This window comes from Sinohyriopsis cumingii, chromosome 2 (genome assembly GCF_028554795.1).
Source record: "Sinohyriopsis cumingii isolate HCF-2022 chromosome 2, ASM2855479v2, whole genome shotgun sequence".
Classification (NCBI taxonomy): Eukaryota; Metazoa; Mollusca; class Bivalvia; order Unionida; family Unionidae; genus Sinohyriopsis; species Sinohyriopsis cumingii.
The window spans coordinates 54,989,994-55,014,612 of NC_142962.1; the positions used below are offsets into that span (position 1 = coordinate 54,989,994).

The following is a 24,619-nucleotide window of genomic DNA, read 5'->3' on the forward strand; positions in this document are numbered from 1 at the left end:
GTTTATTTTTTTAAACATTTCCTTAATATCGAAATTTCACATATACGGCATATACAAACCAGTAATAGGTATTGCGTATGCATTACGTTCCATTCCTTTACAAACAGGATCAAGTCAGTTATTTAACAACAGTCCCAGGTGGGCCAGAGGGGTCTAGTCTTACTGAAAAACTATATAAAAAAGCCAAATGCCGTGGTAATTCGCAGTGCAATTTATGTCAGAATGATCCTTTATGACATTTAAAGTTTCCCTAGTTTTAGTAATGAAAGCCTTATTCAATGACAGGTTAGCATCATTTGTACAATCTTGAAATAGTTTCATTCGACCTCACTGAAATAAAGATTGATCTTACCGGCTGTTTGAGCCTGCATGTTGACGCTGCATGTTACACTCGGGGTGCCTTTCCTGAAAAAGTTACATTAGCAGGTGACAAAATAGAATCCAGTTTGGTCACAATTTTGATTTACTTGAAAGATGAAAGGCTTATATAAATTCTAACATCTAAATATTTTCACATGCTACTCCACATACATTAGGAGGAAGCATTAGGAGGATATCCTCCTAATGTCAGAGGTCCTCCTAACGTTGGTGTGTAAACATGGGGTTGTACTCCTAATGTACGTAATGCATATAATCTGTTATCTTCTTCCATTAAATGAGTGAAAGCAATTTCATGATCAGTTTCGATTATGTAATCAACATAATCTTGAAGACAACCATTTTTAAGAAATAAAAATGTATTTCATTAGGATAAATATCTCTATAGTTGTGCATATGAAAACTGATATGAAAGAGTTATTCTTGCATAGATAATATTCCAAACACATTTGGTCTACTGTGAAGTTGAACTTATCCATTCATAAATTCTTCAGTTGAAACTTATTTTACTTAAGTCGGAAACATCGTACTGCCGTAAATTATTTAATTCCCACAGTTGTGTCTGAGATAAACCATTTCATTGTGAAAAGAAAGTTTCATAATCTTCGTGTATACGTTGACGTTTTATAATTTGCTTTATTTAATGAATCTGAATAAGGAAAGAATTAATGTTTCAGTTCTGTCTTTATTTACATCTCTAAGAACCTATGACGACTATATTTCGCAATATACCCCGCATGACTAACCTTGCTATTCCATCTAATATTTCACAATGCTTACTCATATACACAACCACTTCACTTTAACTAGCCAACCATAAATAGCTCCAAACTTGTATATATGTTGATTATTAGAAACTTGACAACACCTATTTACAGATCCTATGCAATCTACGTGACAGAATTTAAACCAAAAAGTAAATACAGTCATGCATTACAAGTAGAAAGAACGTATATATACATAACATCTCCCCTCCTAACGGCGAAGAAAGATACTTCATGAATGACACAACATATATAAAGCAAAGCACTATAGTACAAAGCTACGTGAGAGTGCATCTGTAATCAGATTCCCATTTCTTTTGATGTGCCTAATTCCGAAGTTATATTGCTGCAAGATCAAATCTTAACCTTGATAGGTTGACCTTGACTATGTTCTACATTATTTCCTACAAATTTAACACAAGCTCTGCGAAAACTTACTTTTAGTCCAATTAATTGTCAATTTTGTCTCATGCAATATAAGAAAGAATTTCCGGATAGTTTCCAGGTGGTCTTTCAAGGCGTCACTGTGTATAATGATCTCATCGATGTATGCATCAAAGCCATCTACATGAGATGTACCATGTTCATTAAACGCTCGAATGTTGAGAGAGAATTTTTCATATCGAAAGGCATCACTTTATATTGGTAAAGTCTACCCGGAAATGCAAATGACGACATTTCGGTTGCTCTTCCGCAAGTGGAATTTGCTAAAATCCTTTCTATACGTAGAAATTGGTGACATATTTTTCATTTCCAATTCTGTCAATGCGGTCTTTGTTTGTTGGTATTGCAAATGAATTTTTTTTGGTGACACTGTTGAATGTTTTGTAGTCAGTGCACATAGGTAAAGTATTATATGGTTTTGGTACTAGTATACATGGTGAACTCCAATTACTTTGCTTGGTTCAATAAAATCGTTCTGAAATATATATTCAATTTACTTTTACAAACATTTCTGCTTGCGAAGATTCATCCTGTAAAGATGCCGTTTGAAATACGTAGAATCTATAATTACATCATCATGGTAGATTGTATTAGTTCGTGTTGGAACATTTGGAAATAAGCGCACGTATTCACAATTCAGCTGTTTTAACCCATACCTTTCTTGTGTGAGTAGAAACGAAAGCGTCTGGGCCAGATTATTTCAAATATCTGATTTCTGAAGACTGGTTACGCCAAAGTCACTACAGTCTGATTGCAAGAACTTATGGTAATGCGAAGTAAATCCCAAATAGTCCTAACAGCGTTATCACAAGTTCAAATGTATGATGTTCCAACTAAATTCCAGTGGTATTCCAAATAATTTCCAATACTGAATGCGTTGACTTGTGTGATCTAAAATATACTAATATGCCAGTGGTCTGTTGTGTGACGATGTGTTAACAGTGTTTGTGATGTATCACAATAAGATAATCCAAAAGTCTTCTTGTCTGAATTCTCCAAAATTCCAAGTTAATGTTCCAGTCCAAGAATATTATTGATGAGTACTTTGTAATTCTGGTAAATAATAATTTGAGTGAATAATTCTGCCCAAATCGAATACTGAACATAACAATAATACTTATTCTGCATCAGATATTAACTGCAGGAAAGAGTAATTTCTCAAGTAAAGAAGATTATATACAAACAACTAAGACACATAATAGAACCAGGAAGAGGGTCAAAAGTTCAATTCTAGAAGATTTTTAAGTTGTCCACAATATAAGGCCTGTCACTAAATTATAATAAAGGACATGGGAAACATCAGGTAGACCATGTTTTTTTTTATTGTCATAGACCCAGAGAAAAAATAAATATGTTTACTTAATAATTATCTGACTAATTAATCCAAATCATAAGAAAATATTAGCTATGTATTATGTTGTTTACAAAATAAATGTTACTGGGCAGGTACAACATGGATTTGATATTCGACAAGGTCAGGTTCCTTATACTAATGTATATACAATATAATCATTAAGAGAACCAACAAACAATTCAAATTAAATATACGGAACATATAGTACTGACCACTCGTCATAGGCACCAGCAGGTACAAAACTCATCACCACCCCCTAGACGACATTGTGAAATCTGGTTGGTTTCACCAGGAACAAAGAGATTCAGAAACGAAAGTAGTTAAATTTCAGAAATAAATTTTAACTTATCTGAAATTCATATCCTGAAGGTTCACCCAATTACTGTTACGACTATATGGTCATAAACTGAGTAACAAAAAAAAGTGAAACAAGGAAGTTTTGTAAAACTGAACAAATAATTTAATTACGAAAGCTGTAAAATAAAACATGAAGAGGAAAGTACAGTATTGTGAATTAAATCCAAAATAATTCCAAAAGTTCTATCATAAGTCTTAAAAATCGAATATTCTTAGTGAATTCCAGATCCTCAAATGTGCTGGTCTGCTAACAGTCACGATGTATCACAATGACATTGTCCAGACCTCCTTTAAATAAATACACAATAGTCCCAGAATAATATTTTAGTCCAATGACCATTGTGAGTTCCAATGAATAATCCAACAAATGTCTCCTCTCAAGCTATACCTAAACATTACATTAAACACAACTGCAGATTGATATTAATACAAGAATATTTGAAATAAGAATCAGATATAGGAATAAATTTGAATCAGGAATTAATTAATTGCTCATTCATCTCCATATATTCATCTCCAATAGTCTATTATGACTATATTTCGCAATATATCCCCCGCTACTGAATGTAATATTTTACAATGTTACATTTAGTACACAAACATTTGACTTGAACTAGACAACTATAAATAGCTTCGAACTTCTATTTGTAGACCCTATGCTATCAGAGTGCAAAAGTTGAAGCATGTAAAATAAAGTCGTGCTGCAAACGTTACAAAAAGTATGGATATACATAACAACATATATTGGATATACAAAACAACAGGTATAAATATAACAATGAAATGCACACCACATATTGTGACCGTTGTTGTATCTGAATTCGTTGATGTAAGTATCTTTCGCTAACACTCTTCAGTAACATGCTCTTCGCATTCTCACGGATAATCTCAATTTCTATAGAACCGTGTCGTAAATACATCCCTACCCAAAAAAGATGCAGTGAAAATTTCAACAACGGTTGGAGCAATAAACAGAGCTAGAATATACCTGGACAACAGAATAAGTTACCACTGCTAAAGCAAACGCTAGACTTTAAAGCGATTGTGCCAAAACATACCTGTCTTACAAGGTAGACATAGTGAAACTTACAGACTAGGTTCCCTGTCCAATATAAGGTCGGGTGTTCTCTTATTATTAATACACGCCGAGCTGAGTATCATTTTTTTCCCTTAACTTGTATCAGCTGACTATAATGTCTGTCGCCATTAATTCTATTCTAACCTGTTCGAAAAAGAATAATTTTTGCTGGTGGATTCTGTTTTGTCTCTTCTGTATTTAGCGGTCTTCTGGTGCTGTTTTTGGTACAATACTGTACTTCTGCAATAACGCTACTACTTATTATGTGCAAATATTACAAGCAAGCCCTTCCCCCCCCCTCCCGAAATGATTCAGGTGTGGAAACATTTAATGTAATTTTTACGACTCTATTGCTTTAAAGACAAACAAAAGGAGCCAAAACCACACGTTTTGTAAAACTGGAACTTTGTTTTCGTTCCTTGAAATACAAAGTAACAGTATGGTAAATGAAATTCTTAACAGTCCTGAATGTTTTATCAAGTCCAAAAGTATCGAGTAATCGAGATGAGTTCCATTCGTATTCCAAATGATGTTCACTGTTGTACTGGTATATCAAAAGTATTCGCGAAATCACTTTGATGCAATCCGAAAATGTCTTTAAATAAATTGCACATTAATTCCGGAACAGTTATAATGCCTAATATACTGAACTGTTCGAGCACATTATGTGAATGATTGAATTAAATACATGACTTGTTTTTGCTATGAAGAATGCCTAATTTTTAATCAAACATCTCTTAATATAGTACCAAGACGCAATACCAGTAGCGTCGCATATTTAAAAAAAATCTCAACCAAGCATTGAAATTTATGAATGAATTTAAGGCACCATATAAGAATGAGTTATTATTAAAGTGCAAATGTACGACCATAGAGAAATTAGTATTTAAAATATTATTAAATGAATGGCCATTACAATCATCATGAAAAATAATTCACATGATATAGATATACATAATAGTAATATTTTGGCATCACAAAAAGGTTTGCAATGACAATATAAACAATTATATTTTGTACGAAAGAAATAAGCTGATTGTGAAAATGCATTCTCTAAGTGCAATTATATATCAGATTTTCTTTGATTCTATTCGTGGCTATCACATGGTTACTTTAAACAAACACTGCATGTTCCATCCTGTGAAATTAAGTGATGTGTAAATATACTAGCATAATTGTTAATTCTATTTACAAACGAAACATATTATTTCTTAAAAGGACAAAAAGTCGTTTTCAGAAATAGTGATAATATGACATCTCATTGTTCATATAGGTCAAATGTCAATATATCAATTGGAAGACAAATGCACATGCTCTCCTAATCTCATTTTCATTTGGTTTTCGAAGTTTTACAAGAAACATTGCCCCATCGCAACTCTTATATTTATTAATAGTATGTGTACAGAAACGCTAATGTGCGTCACGTGACACCAGGTAAACTGATGTCATGAAATGAGATCTGTCTGCTGTCCTATCATGTGATAAGATTACAAATTTCAAAGATTGCCACTACGTGTATTGCCACTGCCATAATATTTTATGATACAACTATAACACGAAGAAAATGATTACACATTTTCTGCTGCGACTTTTTTTACGGCATAAAAATGTATGTGTCAAATGTTTGAGATTTCTCAGCAGATGATATTAGGAATTATAATTATTATTATCAGTGTAAAATGATGTATTCTGTAATAACACGCACTTTCTATATAAATTTAGTAATTTAGAAAACCATATACAAGCATACTTTCTGAAAATAGAAAACAGTATAAGAATAATATATTTTCTACATATGTTCAAATCTTTACTTTAAACACATAAGAAACTTGAAAGAGTGTGTAAGTCCTCTCAAAGTAAATGCTGATCAAGGCGTTCAAAGCTTACTCTGCGAAAACTGATATATTATATTGTTAAAGTAGCTTGCATATTTCCATGTCGCCAAGCAATCCTTGGACAATGTTGCATACACTTTTTCTGAGATTTGCAGGCACGACTGACCATTGCACAATATAATTAAGTGTATTTTCAGAACAACTTACACTATAAGAATGTTTAAGTCCTCTCAATGCAAGTCTTTTAGTGTTAAAACAGATCAAGGAATTCAAATGAATCTAGTCCGTGTTTCCTGTGATAACAAATTATGACTCTTATTTTCAGACAGTTATATTTAATTAGCTAAATTGTTTTGTTTAACCTCACTTGCAGTCACAGATAAATATTGTATTATATACCAAGCAACAATTCGTTAACTAGAAGGCATTATTACCATACTTTTCGACAATATTAGTAATCAACGCTTCTAAGTATCAGTACCTATAATAGATCAAGGGAATTGTACATAATAGAAAGTATGGTACACGGGTTTCCTAAGATATGTTTTAATATATTATTCCCATTAAAATTATGGAAGAAGGATCTGCTATGAATGCGAGGTGCACCTCTGGTCAAGATATTATCAAGATCAAAATTTACAATATAGTAATAGACCTTAACCCGGACACTGCTCGTTACTTTTTAATAAACTTTTTTATGCTGTAGATAAAAGAGTATGTATACTATTGAGCCTCAACTATATATATGCTTAAATAAAGCTTAGAAATGGGCAGATGAAAATTGATTTAAACCGTACAGAAGCAGGAAAACTAAATATTGCAAAATTTTGGAAAATTATGTGTGCCAAATCACCATTGTGGTTATAAAATCCTCCTCAGTTTGATTTTATCAAATATTTTGCAACAATCATCTCGTTCTTCAGAATAAGTTCAATTAAATCAAAGCATCCAATCGTGACTATGCGCTGCTACATTCATACGGTTCGAAAGCCGGAAACAAGTGCAAAACCCTCAAGCAGCATCTCGAGTTTGTTGCGAAAAATATCCTCTATTCGGTATATCTTTGCAAACAGAAAGCCTTGCAAAAGCTAAACTTTGGCAAGCCTGTAATATCCAAAATCTTACACAAACATGATTCAATCTGGACAAAACTAGTATATACTATTGGTTGTCTATTCACATAAGTATTAAAGATAATTATAGGGCAGATAAAAAGTTGCCGTGCAATCATCCATTTCCAAATGGAAGATTCCATATTCTGATTTCAAATATTATATAATTATTCTTCATTCCTGGTTAAATAGAGAATGGAAATTCCACAAACAAGTGTCAGAACATTCGATTTATCAACGGAGAGTGACATAACATATAGAACAAGTCACAGAGATGAGGTGGTATTGTGCCGATCGCATATAGGACACACATACCTGACTCGTGCATGCCTTCTATACGGTTAACTTCGACCATATTGTACAATCTGTTAGTATCCACTGATACATTCCTATGGAGTATGTCTATCTCGTCCATGTGAGACAGAATTATTTTTAAAAAGTTCATACATGGACTCGATGAAGAAACTTTATGATGTTGTACCACCAGACATCTTGGAATTTGAGGGAAAGTGGTTTATATACAAAATTATTTTAAGGACTACTTATTTCATAAACGCTTTACATAATTATTTCATATTCACCTTTTAACTCGCATTGTTTAATACTTCATTTTAAGTGCTTTAAAAGGCTTTTTGTGATTTCTCAAACAAATTATAGTATTTTGTTGGTGTAATTCGTTATAGTAACATTTGCAGAACTATACCTTTAATTGGTACCATATTGCGGGTATTGTGTTGACGTGCTTTTAAACCTACTGCAACTACTACTTTACCAAAGATGAACGACTGATGAATACCAAATTGATTAAACTTATTTCCTACCCAGAAAAGGAGTAATGAACTATTTTAGTACTCACATTTTAAAATGATAAGGCCTTTTGTGTGACTGATAATATTAAACAAGAAACTAATATTAGAGATTATGTATATGTTATACATTTTGCAGACAAAATACACTCTAGTGACTTTAGAAATAATAATAATAATAATAATAATAATAATAATAAATGTACTAGTCTTGTCATTCACAAAGTGTTTATAAGAGTGTGTATTCACAGTTGGAGCGTGGTTTTGTTAATACTTCAATCACTGGGCTGCTGTCATTGTAGATGTTCTAACAGTACAGCGAACAGTAACTTCTAGAAGCTATATCAATTTAAGTGCGCAAGACCCCTCAATTTCAATACAGGTCAAGGGTAATGTGTATGATAAAAGGTCGGATATGTGTAATACTTCAATAATTTGACTGTAGTCATGGTAGACGTTCGAACTGTACAACAAAAAGTCGCTTCCAGAGACTGCAGAAATATGAGTGTGTAAGACCACTCACTGACAACATAGACCAAGGGTTCTGTGTGTGTTAAATTCAAGTTTAATGTGTATGATAAAATATCGGATATATGTAGCGATTCAACAATTCAGGGTTTTACTGCAGTCATGATGGACATTCTAACAAAACCACGAACAGTCACTTTCAACGGAGATTGCGACTATATAAATATGTAAGACCTCGCAATGTCAATACAGGTCAAGCGTACTGTATATGACAAAAAGTCGGATATACCTGCCTCCTTCACTAGGTCTCATACTTTTTTCTTATTCTTCCAAATTTATAAATGAAAGCTTTATTACAATCGCACCATGTGCATTAATAAACGACTTTTCTGTATAAGCAATTAGGTGTGTCAGTAGAAACACATTTTAACAGATGGCTCTCCCAACAATGTTTATTTATCTTATTATCCCGAGGGAAAAAAAGTATTAGAAACCATACGAACCAAATTTAGAACAAAAGCTACAAATAAACGGCAAAACTTTAAATTTTAGATCATTATTTTAGTCACGTGTGTATCTACTCTTGATGTAAATGCAGATTAGAGCTTTCGCATCTAACTTAGAAGACGAATTGCATTTGTTCCTAGCGATAGGACTGTATGTCCATTATTCTGATTCGAGGTGAGGTGGTAGTTTCTAAAACACCATGTCAAATGTTACTTTTATTTACATGTAGAGGCTGTAAATGAAATTATGGGGACAAAATGATTTGTCAACATTTTAGACTTCGTAGTAGCCAGCTTAAATGGATTGTAAATAATTTAATGTTATGTCTACTGCTATAACAGCCTGGTAATGAGCACAGGTAATGATATTATACCTTTTCGGAATTATGTTTTCTTAAACGTTCGTGAATAAAAAATACCACGCTGGATTGATATATTCGAAGATAACATATTTATCTATATTCTAACGAAACGAATTTGTATCACCTGAAATGGGATGGGAGGTTCTTCTTAATATAAATGTAGAAACACTTGATTACGACGCTGTTTGTTGCCATTAGTTCAATGTAATTATTCTTTGGCATCTACCTTCTTGGTCAGATTTTGGACGATACGGGGAAGCATTTACTTTAAACGTTTGTGTTCTCTTAGCTGTAGTTGTAATATGGAATGTAAATATCTATGAATACAACATGTTTAAATAACTGTACAGTGAGCGTGGCGTGCTTCCTTTAGCACCCTTTCCTGTATTTCAACCCTCTCTTAATTTTTATAATAAAAGTACTACTCACCGATTTCGTCATTAGTTATTTTTATTTCCAAAGAGTCGGGTTGCATTCGCTCCCTGATAAGAACTTTGGCAAATTCTTGTGGGGATACTCTTTTTTCGTTTCATAGGTGGTTCGTCTGCCTGAAAAGGAAGTGTTATACCTTTTGTAAATACTAGATCTTGCCATTATTTTTAATAAACCGGAAAACAGTTTTAAGTAAGTCTTCAGGAAAGTTGTGGAAACTGACGCGTACTGTAGATCTGTAAAGTCAAGGTTTCAAATCACTATTTGAGCTGTTGTTGCATTCTGTCATAGTCCCTAAGAAAGTAATTAGTACTTTTACTCTAATTTTTCATTCAGATTTCATCAAATTTGTGGATATATAAGAAACATCATCAATTCAGTGATACCTAAAATGCTCATACAGTATGCCATGCAGTGCACTGCTTCTGGAATGCGGTCATGTGACTGGTCATTTAAAGCATAAGTGTTGGCAGATGCACAAGGAAATAATGTTAATTCGGCAGAGAAAAGTATAATTATTTGTTGACACTATTAAACTTGGTATTTTATTTGTTTAATATATTAATTCAATATTTACTGCAATAGATTAATTGATGATGCCATACTATTTTCATTACTTGTAAAATTTATGAACATTATTAGTTAAAGCTCTCATCAACTCGTCGTGTGATGGCACTACGACAAAATTTGTTTGTAAAATATATTACTCATATTCTACTCACTATGTTTGTGCTGCGTCTCTTGAATTAGTTCAATGTAATTATTCTTCAGCATCTACCAAAGTCTATTAATTAAGTACTGGTTAGGAAAGGTGTACGCAGGTTTAGGGAACTAAAAGATTCAATTAGGAGATCAGCTATGCTCAGATATGTTACCATTTAAAACGATTGACATTTTATTTGCATGCGTAGAAGGCATGGCAAATGTAAGAGCATTCCAGTTGCAAAACATCTCAGAAGTTTTACCTACCGGAGATAAGCCAAGTAATTCTGATATTGTTTTGCAAATTTATAACGTTTTGACAACATTGAAATATATAAGCCAGTCCCCCGCCGCACCTTCATTTGCTCCCGGGTCTACAAATACGAAGATGATTCAGGTTCTTAACGATTAAATTATTAGCGGCAATATGTACTGCCAGAAATCAAAGTAAACTTACCTTATATTGTGTATAAGAGCCTGAGCCAGGGAGGATCGCCACCAGTAACCGTCAAACGCGAAGAAAAATTTAAAGTTTACGAGAAACGGAACACTGACATAAAATGGTTAAGCAAATCGGGTTCAATCAACCAAAATCCTTCAACCCAGTCTTTAAAGAATATTTTAACAAATGCACAAAAGAGTCAAAATTGCTATCTGCTAACCATAAAAGGATAATAACGCTTCGGATATCCGGTAGAAAAATGAGTTAGGATTTTCGTTAGAATAAGAAAGTAAGCATGGGATTCGTGTGACACTTACAGGGCCATAGCATGCCAAAATGTGTCTCAAGACTGTATATTATAAGTTGATTAAAAGTGTATTGTGCAGTATATAAAGTGCATTTTTTTTAAAACAAAAAATTATTTAATGGTTAGCATGGCACAGAAATCATATGTGCACGTGACAACAATTACAGTCTGGGGCCCCGAGTGGCCGAATGGTCTAAAGCGCTCACCGTTCAGGATCACTGCCGTCTCACCTCTGTCTGCGTGGGTTCGAGTCTCAGGCTCGGCTAACGTGGGTACGTGAGAAAGCTTGTCAGTAGCTTCTCTTGGGTCGGTGGTTCTTCCCCGGGTTTTCTAGGGTTATCCCTCCACAAGTTATACTGGTTGCCATGTAAAGCCTATCTTCTGCTGAAAAATGGCGTTAAACCTTACAACAACAACAATTACAGTCTCATTAAAATGGTCTTTGAGAAGCATAAAAAATGCAGTCATCAGGCCCTTAAGTAGGTAATAGCATGTTGGTCCGAATGCCCTATCACAATATAATGATAGTATATATTCTGACACTAATGCGAACAAAGGGCCGTCGTTCCATACAAAAACGTTAATTTTTTTAACTTTAGGAAAGAATGGAAAACACAATACGCTTTATTTTTCTTGGACATATTTAATTTATGAGGTCAAAATTTCATGGTGCAGCCTCCCTCAGTATTCAATGCGAGTTTTGTTGACTGTAATGTGTGTGTGGTTACGCTACGATGTCTGCAGTGTGGCAGTTTATAGTGATGTCTAGCACTGGGGCATCATGCCGCAGACACGTAGCATGATGTCCCACCCAATCACATTATCCTGACACCAGGCCGACCAGTTCAAACACTAACCTCCTAATGCTGAGTGCCAAGCGAGGCAGCTGTTAGTACCATTTTTGTATGTCTTTGGTATGACTCGGCCGGGGTTCGAACCCACGACCTCCCGCTTCCGAGGTGGACGCTCTAACCACTAGGCCACCGGAGCGGTCATTGACTGTAATAACCAGATATTAAAATATTTATCGTTGAAACATCTTACTTAGCATAAAGCTTGTCAACATTTTTTAATTTGACAGCATATGTAATAAAGTAGACTAAAACTGTTACGATATTCATAGCGACAGATACGGATTTTCGTGTTATACTAATTAGTTTTTCAATGCACTCAAGGACTCTAATCGGTTAGATTTCAAATTAATAATTACTTGCTTTCGTCTATCAAACGCAAGAAACAAGGCTGGAGTTGGAATTTTTGTATGTCAGAAGTCATGTATTCACGGGTCTAGTGTATATTTTACCTTTTGATCATACACGTTTTATGCGATAATCTGTTTTTCATTATTAACCTACATCGCAAGGAGATTAGTTGTCTCTTTCGTAACCCTTTTCATGTTTCTTTCATTTTGTTCAAAGTTTTCATTTTACAATAATGCATATACTTTTTTCCCTTTCATAAAGTTCGCGTTACGTGTGCATATTCTTACTTAGCCAGCACATAATCTTCTATAGCATTTCATCATGTCTACATTTTGTAACTTAGTAAAAATCTTTCGTATGTATTTTGTACAAATGAAGACATCATTCATGATCATAAATCTCCTGAAATGATCATTTTGACTGAACGGAACTCCCTAGGTGCACTAGCTGATACTCAGACTCAGTACTTACTGACTAAATGAATCTTTCTGACTTTATTTACAACTTTATATTTCAAAACGTATTTTTCGTATGAGGCATTCAATAATTGACAGATCGATACTTCATAATAATAGTATTAATAATTTTGGTTTGGTGGGGTACTTTACAGCAAAGTAACACAAATGGGTTATTTAATGACGAGTCGATTGTCTTGCTCGAAGGCGCCCATCGGTAAATGACACAAGCTAGTCCAAAGGTAAGATTCGAACCAGCACACTTTAGTTAGTATGTCGGGCACATTTACCACTGAACCACCGCGGCTCACTATAATAATAATAATAATAATAATAATGATTATTATTATTATTATTATTTGTTGTTGTTGTATTTGTATTATCAAACTATAGCCTCGATAACAACTACTAATATTACTACTGCCACTATAATTTTTACCACTACTAATACTCTTACAACTATTACTGATTTTCAACACGATACCTAACTCATTTTCTCAAATCTAAACAATTAGGTATTAGTGAAGTAAGGACACTTTTTTTAAAAAGTACTAGTGACAGAATTTTCGAGCATTGAATAATTTTTAACCGAACGATATAGGCAGAAAACCTAAAGAGTTCGCGTACATTGTATTCTAAATTTGATACTTATCACCAGAATCCATTTCATGCAGACATTTCAGTGAAAATCTACAGAATTATTATCTACATCGTTAGGAGATAACTATTACAATTATTAAATATTATATGTTGTAAGGAATGGTTTAATTAAAGTGAATTTTTCTTGAACTCGGGGAAAACGAAGGAACTTCTAGAACCAGATTGCAAACCTCCAGTGAAAGTATTCTATTACAGACTTTCAAATCACATCACCATAGCAACACAGCCATCTGCTGTAGCTGAAGCAGTGGTGTTATGCAAAACTAACGGTTAAGTACAGGTCAAGTCGGCATTGAAGATAACATGTTCCTGATAAAATAAAGTTTGGTACTTAATTAAAAAGTACGTTTAAAGTAATGTTATGTATTCGCCGTTTATGAGACTTTAAATTAGTATATTTTAACTTTCAAAAGTTTATACATATTTTTAATGGAGTTACATTAAGTTAGTTGAAGTTGGTGGCAAATTAATAACTATATGAATGTATTCTGACCAACTCCAGTTATTGTTTATGATGACGTGTTGGAAACCTTACATCTTCTCTAAGTGAAAGCAGTATATCATAACCTGCTTTGATCCCCTTTAGAATCTGTCGATGCAAGTTAAAATTGCAGACATATTCTCTTCGGTACAAAAAAAAAAAACTTCTTTCAAATAAGATTACGGCAGATATTATCGAAAACAACAAAACGCTACATGTATTATGCGCATAGAACAATCAGTCTAGAATATAACTGATTCAGCTCAACACTATCATACAGATGTTTACGTGACTTTAGAGACATTCGAAAAGGAATATTCTTTCTTTGCCAGGGGGAAAACCTAAATTAAACTTTTCACGTTCAAAAGAATGCAGAATCACTATTCTTCTGGTTAGAACGATTTTATCACAGCGCATAAGCAATAACTATATACATAAGCACATATTTGTGCTGGGAAGAGGGAAACTATATGCATTGACAAGGGTTTTTACAATTTACTCCCAAAATAAGATTTTATTAAACTCACTACTTAAGATTTCAATGAACATAAACTTTAATATTATTAGATCTTTAATCCAACAAATACAAAAGTTTACAAGACATCAATACTTGATGCTTACGGCAAGTAATACACAGTTTTAAATGCGAATCTTAGTATTCACTAAATGCTTATTAAATCATAAATGGCAAATTTACAAACGCTTACAAATAATTCATATTCTTTAAACTTAATTGTTTATACAGCTAAAACATGATTTGGCATCTGCTTAATATTTATATCAGGTAAAAACTCTTGTAAAGATTTGAAACTATAGGCAACTATGAACTTATAATTAATATTAAATCTATACATGTTGCTGACAAATGTTTGACCTTATCATCATAGTCAATTTGTCATAAAGACAATTCGGTCCAGCTCGAAAGACAATTCGACCCAACTTAACAATAGTTGGAACAAATTCTTTTTCTTCAAACAACAAGTAGAGACTTTGTAAGATAGGTTTTATGAATAGGTTTTAGGGAAAAAATTAACTTTAAACAAGCCAAACTATCTTGATATTCTTTAAAAGAAAATAATTAACCATACTTCGTAACGTACATATATATAAGAGGAAACACAAACTGACATATCTTGCTCTTTCTAGTTAAAATGTTTATATACATTTATTTTTCATGCTATACAAACATATGCATCTGCACAACGACATTCTCAATTTAAGTCTTCCGGTCAAATTATTGATATTGATTTATAAAATAATAATACTTAACAGGTAATAAACAGGTAATATTCCATAGAAAACGTACACATGTTTCTAAGGGTAGCGTACATGTGATGTTATAACAAATATATTGAAGTTTAGGCTTCAGGTTAAAACACTGCTGCATATAACATACACTCGATTACACGCGAGAGAGAGAGAGAGAGAGAGAGAGAGAGAGAGAATAATGTTGAACATTTTGTCAGTTTATAGCTGCAGCAATAGGAAGCGTTTACCAGTTAATTTTATTGTTTGTTTTTATTTTTCAAGTTATCTTAGTGTGTGCGAGCATAAATTGAAAGCTTGTCATTACTAGTCAATATCGTCAATCATATTTGCTCCATTATTCCGTACAAATTAGAAAGGAAATAATTTTGTGTTTAATTTGTTCCCCCCCCCCCGGCACGGTAAAATAAAATTGATAAACAAACACTTGTCTGAAAATAAAATGAAAGAAACTAACCTTGCATTGTTATCATTTATTTCTTCTTTTTTCATCATGCGAAATTTACTAAACAAAATATATCCACGAACTCCGTATATGCAGCAGATGCCGGCTTGCGTATGCATCCTTACTGTAGTGTGTATCACTTACGTCAGGTAACAAAATCACAAAAGAGACGAAAATAGCATCCGATTGCTTGAAGGCACCTGCCATTCACGCATGATAATTTGCTTTTCTTTTGGGGCACCAGACAGATGCCCCTCCCCTCAATTTCCCCCCTAAAAAAAATTTAAAAAGTGCTGTTATTTGTTTGTGTATCCCCCAAAGATATGTGTGTTTGTATATTTTACTATAGAATTTTGATCAAAAAGTTTCACAATTTAAAATTTTTGATTTGGTATTTATATCCTCTGTGTGATCTAGAGAGTTGTTCATCCGACATTGGGTTTTAATCCCCAGTGTCGGAATTCCTTCTCTTGTTCGTTTGGTGATCTTTGCCAAAGATCTCCTTAGTCTCGTGTTTGCTATATGTATTTGCTATATTGTATATGTGCTATATTTTTCTTTGTTGAGAGGGCAGTTATTATCGAATTTTTCTCAAGTTGTCTTATCATAATATAGTAGTTTCAGTTTTGGACATTTTTCCAAAATATTGAAAATTTCTAAGATGTAGATTAGTTTGATTTAATTTTCAGAGGAGGTTTGAATTTTGTCGAGAAAAACGGTGTACTAAATATTTTTTTTTTAAAAAGAAACTTATTGTTTTAAATGAGTGTTCATTGTGTGTCGTTTTCTCGTTATATCTTAATTTCTTCAGACCAAGATGCTACAGCTGAGTAAGGATCCACATTTTTCTTTATTTTATAATATTTCTAATTTTGCAGCTTTAGCCAACTCCTTTACTTATGAAAAATTATAAAATTTCCAAAAGTATATTTTTTGAGTTAATGTTATTCCTTCAGGTAAGTATAGGCAGGTTCTTATTCATTGTGAGGTTTTTTTTTTTGACCCCTTGTTTATTTATACTGTTTGTCCATTTCTACCATATGGGTTTTTCTGTTGCTCTTTCGCAGGCCTGTTCACTTCTCGTAGCACCTTGTGACATAGCCCTGCGACTTTTGTGTAACTTACTTCACCCATATGGTGGTTCCCTGTTACCCTTAGTCTATGTTATATAGTTTTTAAAAAAAAATAACAATAAAATCTTTTTTCTTTTTTCTTCTTCCCTTTTCTTCTCTTCTCCCTCTCTTTTTTCTTCTGTTAAGATACAAAAATAGATCTTTCTTTCCCCTTCGTCTCTTTCCCTTTTTCATTTCTTGTTCTTTTTTAAAAACGAGTTGGAGGTTTAGGTTAAGACAGTCCGCACACTGATGATCCTTTGTTTGTCCCGGTATAAGGTCCTACTCTGTCTTCCATGAGGTGAGAGGTGAGATCGGGGCCCCAGTCCGTACTTGACGGTACGCTCCCCTACGTTGGTGGTAAACCAGAGCCTCTCTCCCACCCACCCCCCGTATAGTGTTATTTTGAAACATTTTATTCATTTATTTGATATTTAAAAATTTAAAAATTTAAAAGTTTAGTAATTGGGTTTCGTACATTTGATACTATGAAGTGAGAGATGTGTGCCGGGGCTCGCTTTTGTGTTACTCGCCCCCATTGGGCAGTATTACTGAAAATCCTCCCCCATCTCCCGCTTTGTATCAAAACAATTTTTTTAAAGGTCTTTTAGACAAGAAGTTTGCAATTTCATCCATTATTTTATAATTTTTACCACCTGGCCACAGGAAAACATTGTTGTTGTTATGTAATTAATTATTTTAAAAACTACTTTATTTTCATACTCCACATTTATATATAGTATATTGTTTCTTTGATATTTGCATTCTTTTATACATATTTCCATAATTAGTAGTATCCTATTATTTTTGTTTTATCACACTGGGCATGATAAGTTACAAGATGCAAATTGACCATAGGTTAACTATACGACGGTATCTCGCAACTAAAAAATCCATTGTTTTAAAATATATTCAATGTGAGTGCGAATGATAATATTTTCGCTATCATGGGTTACAAAATTATTATTAAAGCAAGTTATTGGTGTGTATACTATTTGCCCTGCAAGCATCAATTGTGATTACATATGGCAAACAAATAGAAGCCGGGGTGATGAATAAACAGAACTGGCAGCGAGCAATAAACTCCTTGCTTAAACTTACAGACAGGATATCAACAAAAATGTTATTTTATTACAAAGCAAACCAACCCAGGAAACTGACTTTGGTATCTTTCAAGTGTACCGATTTTTTTCTTATGAAGTCGGCCGACATAAGGAAGCCAAGTTTGGTTCCTTTGGATTCTTTTAAGTGTGCCGATTTCTTTTTCTTTTTTAAATATAGTCCTCCGACATATGGAAGCCAGCAATGATTCCTTTTTACCTATATTAACGGGATTTCTCAAAATAAATTGAAATAATGGAACAGTTTTGAAAGCGACACAATCTAGTGCGTCGGGCATATCGATATAAGGCTAAACAGTAAATTAGTTTTCATTAGTTTCATCTAAATGTCCCCTATCCATAGTTTATAGTGGTCTATTTTTCGACAAAAAGAAGCATGTACTTCGTCTTGTGGAAATAAATGTACGTTATTTCCTGAAGAAAACAAATCTGTCTGATTGTTCTGTCAAGATATCTGGCTTCACCGTCTTCGTGATAAGCTGAGCTGATTGGACTGATACGAGACTATGTTTTGTTTCAGATATTTGACGTGCACCTTTACTGTCACTTGTTTGATATTCTTAAATCCTCCCATTAATCTTATGGACCTTTCATGAAACAGATTGTATTTTAATCTCCATGAGTGTCATGATAAGCCAATGTATCTCATGGTGCGTTGGACACAATGCAACACCACCGCACCCCCCCCCCCCCACCCCATATCCCCCACACACATTGTCATTTAAGATCAGTATATGTAGCTTCAGCCATTCGAAAGTGTATATTGTGTCCATAGTGATTATACAATCTTTGGTATAATTTTAGGAAATCTCAGTTTTCATGTGAAAATCTCTGATTAACGATTATGAACAGAGTTTTTAACCAGTAGAATGTTTACCGCGTTTCAATAGCGATTCAACGACCTTCAGCAAAATATCTGGAAACCGTGTCTGTTGCTTCTACAAATTGTTTCCTAATATGAAACTTAAACATTTCAACACATTTAAACATATTCCGACCATGCTGGGCCATGCTGGAAACAAAATAGTGAATTTAATTTAGTTTAGCGTAAATTGTAAAATAGTTTTTTTTTATATATATTTTTGGCATGAGGTCTGAATAAAAAAGGTATCTTTCTCAAATTTGCTAACTACCACACTGTCATTATATAATTATATACCTACTTGCTGTACCCTGGCTGTATATATATATATATATATATATATATATATATATATATATATATATATATATATATATATATTGTTTTATGGACATGTACAGTTAAATTAATACCATCCCGTGTTTGTGTAGGGGAATGCGTACATCACAATCGCACTCGTAAATTTGAATCAGTACCATCTCATGTATGGTTACGAGTAAATTTGAACAGTGTTTTATCACGCGCATACAGGTAGGGGGCTCCAGTACAGCACGAGCGCACGTGCAAATGTTTTTTAATGATACCATCTCGTGTGGGGCACAGAAGGTACAAGAAAAACGCACATAGAATACTTTGATAATTAGCAAAGTACGATCTTTACATGCATAATAAATGAACATAATCTCCCTAGAAAAGATACAGACCCTTGGTGGTGAAACGCGAATAGGATAGACGGCTGTTGTCTGTGCAATCCTGGAGAGTATTTTAGGCTTCGAACCTTCATCTGTTACAGTTGCCCCCAAATACTTGGAAGCTGTGGACTGTTTCTAGATTTGTACCTTGGACCCTGATGTCAGTGCTGATGCCCTTGATGTTTTTGGTCATAATTTTGGTCTTCTCTGCACTAATTTTCATGCTATATGCTGCGGAGGTTTTGTCAAGGCTCTCTACTAAGCTAGATAATTCGTGCTCATTTCCTGCTAGTCCATCAATGTCATCAGCAAAATGTAAGTTGGTGATTGTTCTGCCTCCGATGCTGACTGTCCCTGTATGCTTATCAAGCGAGTCTGCCATGATTCTCTCCAGAAAGATGTTGAATAGTGTGGGAGAGAACAGACAGCATTGTCTGACTCCGACTGTTGTTCTGAACCAGTCCCCTATGCTGCCGTTGAAGTATACTGCACTGGTGGCCTTGTCATAGATGTAGTCTATTACTGTGATGAGGTACCTTTCATGTTAGAATCGTTAAATATAATATGATTATTGTTTCTTGTATGCTGCAAGTTAGATAATCAAAGAGACACACTATTACTTGAACTAAACCATATGAATTCAATTTTGGATTTATTATGAAGAGTATATCTTATGGTAACCAACAACTACAAACTATTTTGAAACCACCAAACAGTTTGATCACAATAAGTATTGTATCATTTCCGGTATAAATGGTATAGATTCTAGATCCTTTCTTTTCTACCTTTTCTTCTATTATCTCTTTTAAATACTGCCATTGTATTATGTTCAAAAATAATTGGGTATGAATGTCAACCATCTTAAGCTCTTTTATGTAGAAAAATGGTCTTTGCGTGTGAAAGGCATAATTATTTGTGACCTTTTAGCCTATCCAAATGTTTGCAAACCAGATAAGATATAACAATTTTTTTACCATTATATGTTTCTTGTTCTCGGTCTTTGTATGGTGTGTTGCAGCATTTTCATTTTTTGTCCATAGAACTCTAATTTTGTCACCCAGCATTCTTTGTCCTGAAATGTATTGAACACGAATAATTATAGTAATGTTCATGCCATCAACTGCAAATGAAAGTCTCATTTAAGATGTCTGAAACTAAATTGCAATAAAAATACATGTGTACACTGAAGATCTTCATGCTCATCCTTTTCATTGTCCTCACCACTTGGAGCGAAGATTAACTTTGTTTCTATTCTTTCTGTACATTTCAGATAAAATCAGTACTGTGTAACTTCAGACTTTAGAAAGCAATATACCGTTGATACGACTATTTTATTCAGTTAATGCTGTCCCCATATATAACTCTCAACAGTGTATGTCTCAACACTATGGATACAAACTATGCTTTTATAATTCGCACGGACTTCCTAAAAGAGTATTTCCTGAAAAGTTTCATATATCTTCAATATATTATTATCTGATATTCATCCTCTACACCATAAATCAAACCAGTACAGTGAAAGTGCAGACTACAGAAATCAACACACCATTCATATGACTATTTGGTCCATTTAGTGCTTTCTCGAGATATGTTTAAACAATGTATCAACACGGTGAACACAGTATCCACCAAACAAGCTTTCAGAACTCACACAGGCAAATTTGTAAGAAAGAGTATGTCCAAGTAATTAAAATATAACCTATTTCAATTACATTTTCACAGTCCTTGTTCGTCTTTACTTTTAATCAAACACTAATGAGTCATTCAAATGATTAGAAATTGTGCACCCTTTTTACAACTACTGATTGTTATTCATATAAAATTATTCCTATCAATTAAACCATCTGCTTAGTTCTTGTGACAGAATGAGTTCCATCAAATATTAGTAGATGATCTTTCAGGTGCAAGAAATGCACAACCGTTTCTTTATGTATTGGCAAAAAGATAATAACTTCAGCAAATATATTTAGGATGAGACAAAAAGAATCCATTTGAAATGCCGTCTCAGCCATCACAGTTTTAATTTCAAGCGTACCCTAAATGTAATCTAAATATAAACAATTGCGGATATTAATCGAGGGACCATTGAAGCAGCAAAGATTTATCACAGTTGCTTGTCCTAAGGCATGCTATTTAAATATCATGAAAGATACATGACATGTGGAAATTTACAACCTATGTTCTATGATTATTTTACTAATTTAATGCTTTCTCAAGACACACACACACACACACACACACACACACACACACATATAAATATATATATATTTCAACATATCATGTATGAACACTGTGGACAGTGTCCACAAATCATGCCTTCAGAATTCACACATAAACAAACTTGTAAAAAAGAGTATGTCCAATGTTTCTATTATATTTTCACGATCCATCTTCTACACTTTTAATGCAAATGTGTTGAGTCATTGAAATGGTCAGAAATCTTGTACCTATTCAAGATTACTAGTAGCTTGTTATTCAAACAAAACACTTCTATCAATTAAGCCATCTGCTCAGTTCTTGTAACAAACAGAGTTATATCAAATATTAGTAGACTGTCTTTCAGATGAATGAAATGCACAACCGAGTGTCTTGATGAATTTGCAAAAAGGTAATAACTTCAAGGAATATATTTAGGAGCAGACATAATAATCTATTTGAACTGATTTGGCAGCCAAAACAGTTTTAATTTCAAACGGAAAACCATGTAACGTATGTAATGATTTTAGACAACGTGTTCAAAGAGATTTTTTGCATGTCGTGATTGGAATTACCCAATTTGGGAGGCAACATTGAAGAAATATATAGGAATGTATCCTGAGGATATTCAGCGGAGAACGTTGTTACCGGTTTTTACAGTGAACATTATTCATGATGTATCTATTGTGCTTTCTGAATACATGGTGACTCCACAATGAGTGAAGTATCATTGTGGACACCTTGTCCACAAACCATGCTTATGGAATTCACACAAACTTGTAAGAAAGATTATTTTGATTGAAGATTACATTTTGTATATTATTTCTGGATACTTTAAATCAGATCATTGATGTCTAACTTCAGCCTGCAGACATCAAAATACCATTTAACAGTTTATTTCCTTCATTTACGGTTTTAGTATAAAAACATGTAAGAAAAAATAAAGATGTAGTCTGCATATAAACAAAAGCTGATTTTAATCGAGCGAAATAGTGAAGATCCATCACACTTTCTTGTCGGAAGGCAATTAATTTGAATATCATAAAAGATGCATGAAATGAAGAGAGCTCGTTTGGCATACGACCTATGTAAAGATTTTGGACATGTTCTAAGTGATGTTTTTTATGTTATCCTAGGAATTACCGTTATAGTAAGTGAAACTGAAGAAAAGTGTCGGAAGAAAGCGGAGCAATTGAAAAGTTAATCGGGCCCTAGCAGAGGTTCATCAACCAAGTCTGCGCGACACTCGAGAGTATTGTGTGTCAGCACCAAAACGTTCTCGAAAAGGGCATTTCTATTAGAGTTTGTTATTCTGTGCATAGCATTTCCATCAGAGTTTGTTAAACTGTACGTAAAATTTCCATTAGAGTTTGTTATACTGTACAAAGCATTTCCATTAGAGATTGTTATACTGTACAAAGCATTTAGATTAGAGTTTGTTATACTGTACATAGCATTTCCATTAGAGTTTGTTGTACTGTATATAGTATTTCGATTAAAGTTTGTTACACTGTAAGGTTAAGAGCAGATTGGTCAAAATGTAATATTGAAGAGCCACAAAATGAATGATTGAAAAATGTGTTTTAGTAAAAACTTGTAATTATGTCCGTTATTGTTTTCTAACAATAAGTTGTCTTATGTTTTGGTATAAATATTTACTATGGGACAAGGCAAATGCATGTAAGTGAGATCATGTTTGTGACAATATAATAGATGATAACGATTTATTCATTTCTCTTACGTTATGTAATTTATTTATGTTTTAATTAAAAATATTTTTGACTTTGTTGATTCAAATATTATCAATAATTACTATTCCGTACTGCTGCTTTTGAATAACCGGCAGTAAAGTTTTTTTTTTTTTTTTTTTTTTTTTTTAAATCAAATACAGTCTTATATTATAAGATTGCTTAATGTATGACGGGAAAGTGAATTATAATAATTCTTCGTTATCTAACATATTATTACTTGTCACAATGTTAAAATGTGGTATTATAAAGATCTTTTCAGGAAACATATTGTGCAGGTTATCCTTAATTTTTGATTTAGCATAACTCTAATAATTATGAGTTGACTGAGTGTCCTTCAATTTGGTTTTATTTAACGGTCACGTGATACTGATCTGGACTTCTGATACTTCGGTAAATTATAGCTACCTTCTTCGGTTCCCGATCAGTTTCCAGTGAACTTTAGGTGAACCATTGTCTATATCATCAACGTATAACATAAAAAACAACAGCAAGAACTCCACTCCACTCCACACACACTCGTGCGACCGCATGTCAAAATTTTCAACCACAGCTGCTGATTTAGATCCTCAAATCAAGTAAAACTGCAGTCATTCCTGAATTTCAAATGTCATCTGCTTATACACAAAGCATGACTTTACCAGCTACTCTCCAGTCGTAAATTATTGCATGTTATCTTAGATATGTTTCACCAGCTGTTATTAAAATCAGTCTTATGGCGTGTGAGCATGGGATAGAACTAAATATAGCCCGGACTGACCCACTGGTATTCAAACCTTCATTCTTTCGATCACAAGTCTGACATGCTAAATGCTGAACTGCTACCTCATCTTGGAGAAAATGAGTATTCAGAATTCTTAGTCTGACTGACAAAACCGTTTTTTTTTTGTTTTGTTTAAATTATAAAAAGAGATACATTTTTATTTTTAGGGCTAGAAAACAATGTGGCGTCCACTTTCTAATCCTTTTTTCTTTTCTAATATACATGTACAGCTTCACAACATGTGTATACACGCTTTCACCAGTTTG

The 24,619-nt window shown here is 33.5% G+C and overlaps 1 long non-coding RNA gene across 2 annotated transcripts in view; it reads right to left on the reverse strand.

Moving 5' to 3' along the window:
* Positions 1-370: 370 nt before the first annotated feature.
* LOC149804896 (uncharacterized) overlaps positions 371-24,619 on the reverse strand; it is a 50,167-nt gene continuing 25,918 nt past the window's right edge. Inside the window, exons 2-4 of one of the 2 annotated variants that reach the window (XR_016416987.1) lie at positions 20,618-20,715; positions 9,894-20,165; positions 371-405 (exon numbers count right to left, since the gene is read on the reverse strand). This is a non-coding gene — a long non-coding RNA (uncharacterized LOC149804896). Of the gene's footprint in view, positions 406-9,893; positions 20,180-20,617; positions 20,716-24,619 lie in introns of both variants that reach the window. The other variant, XR_016416982.1, reaches the window with a different exon arrangement.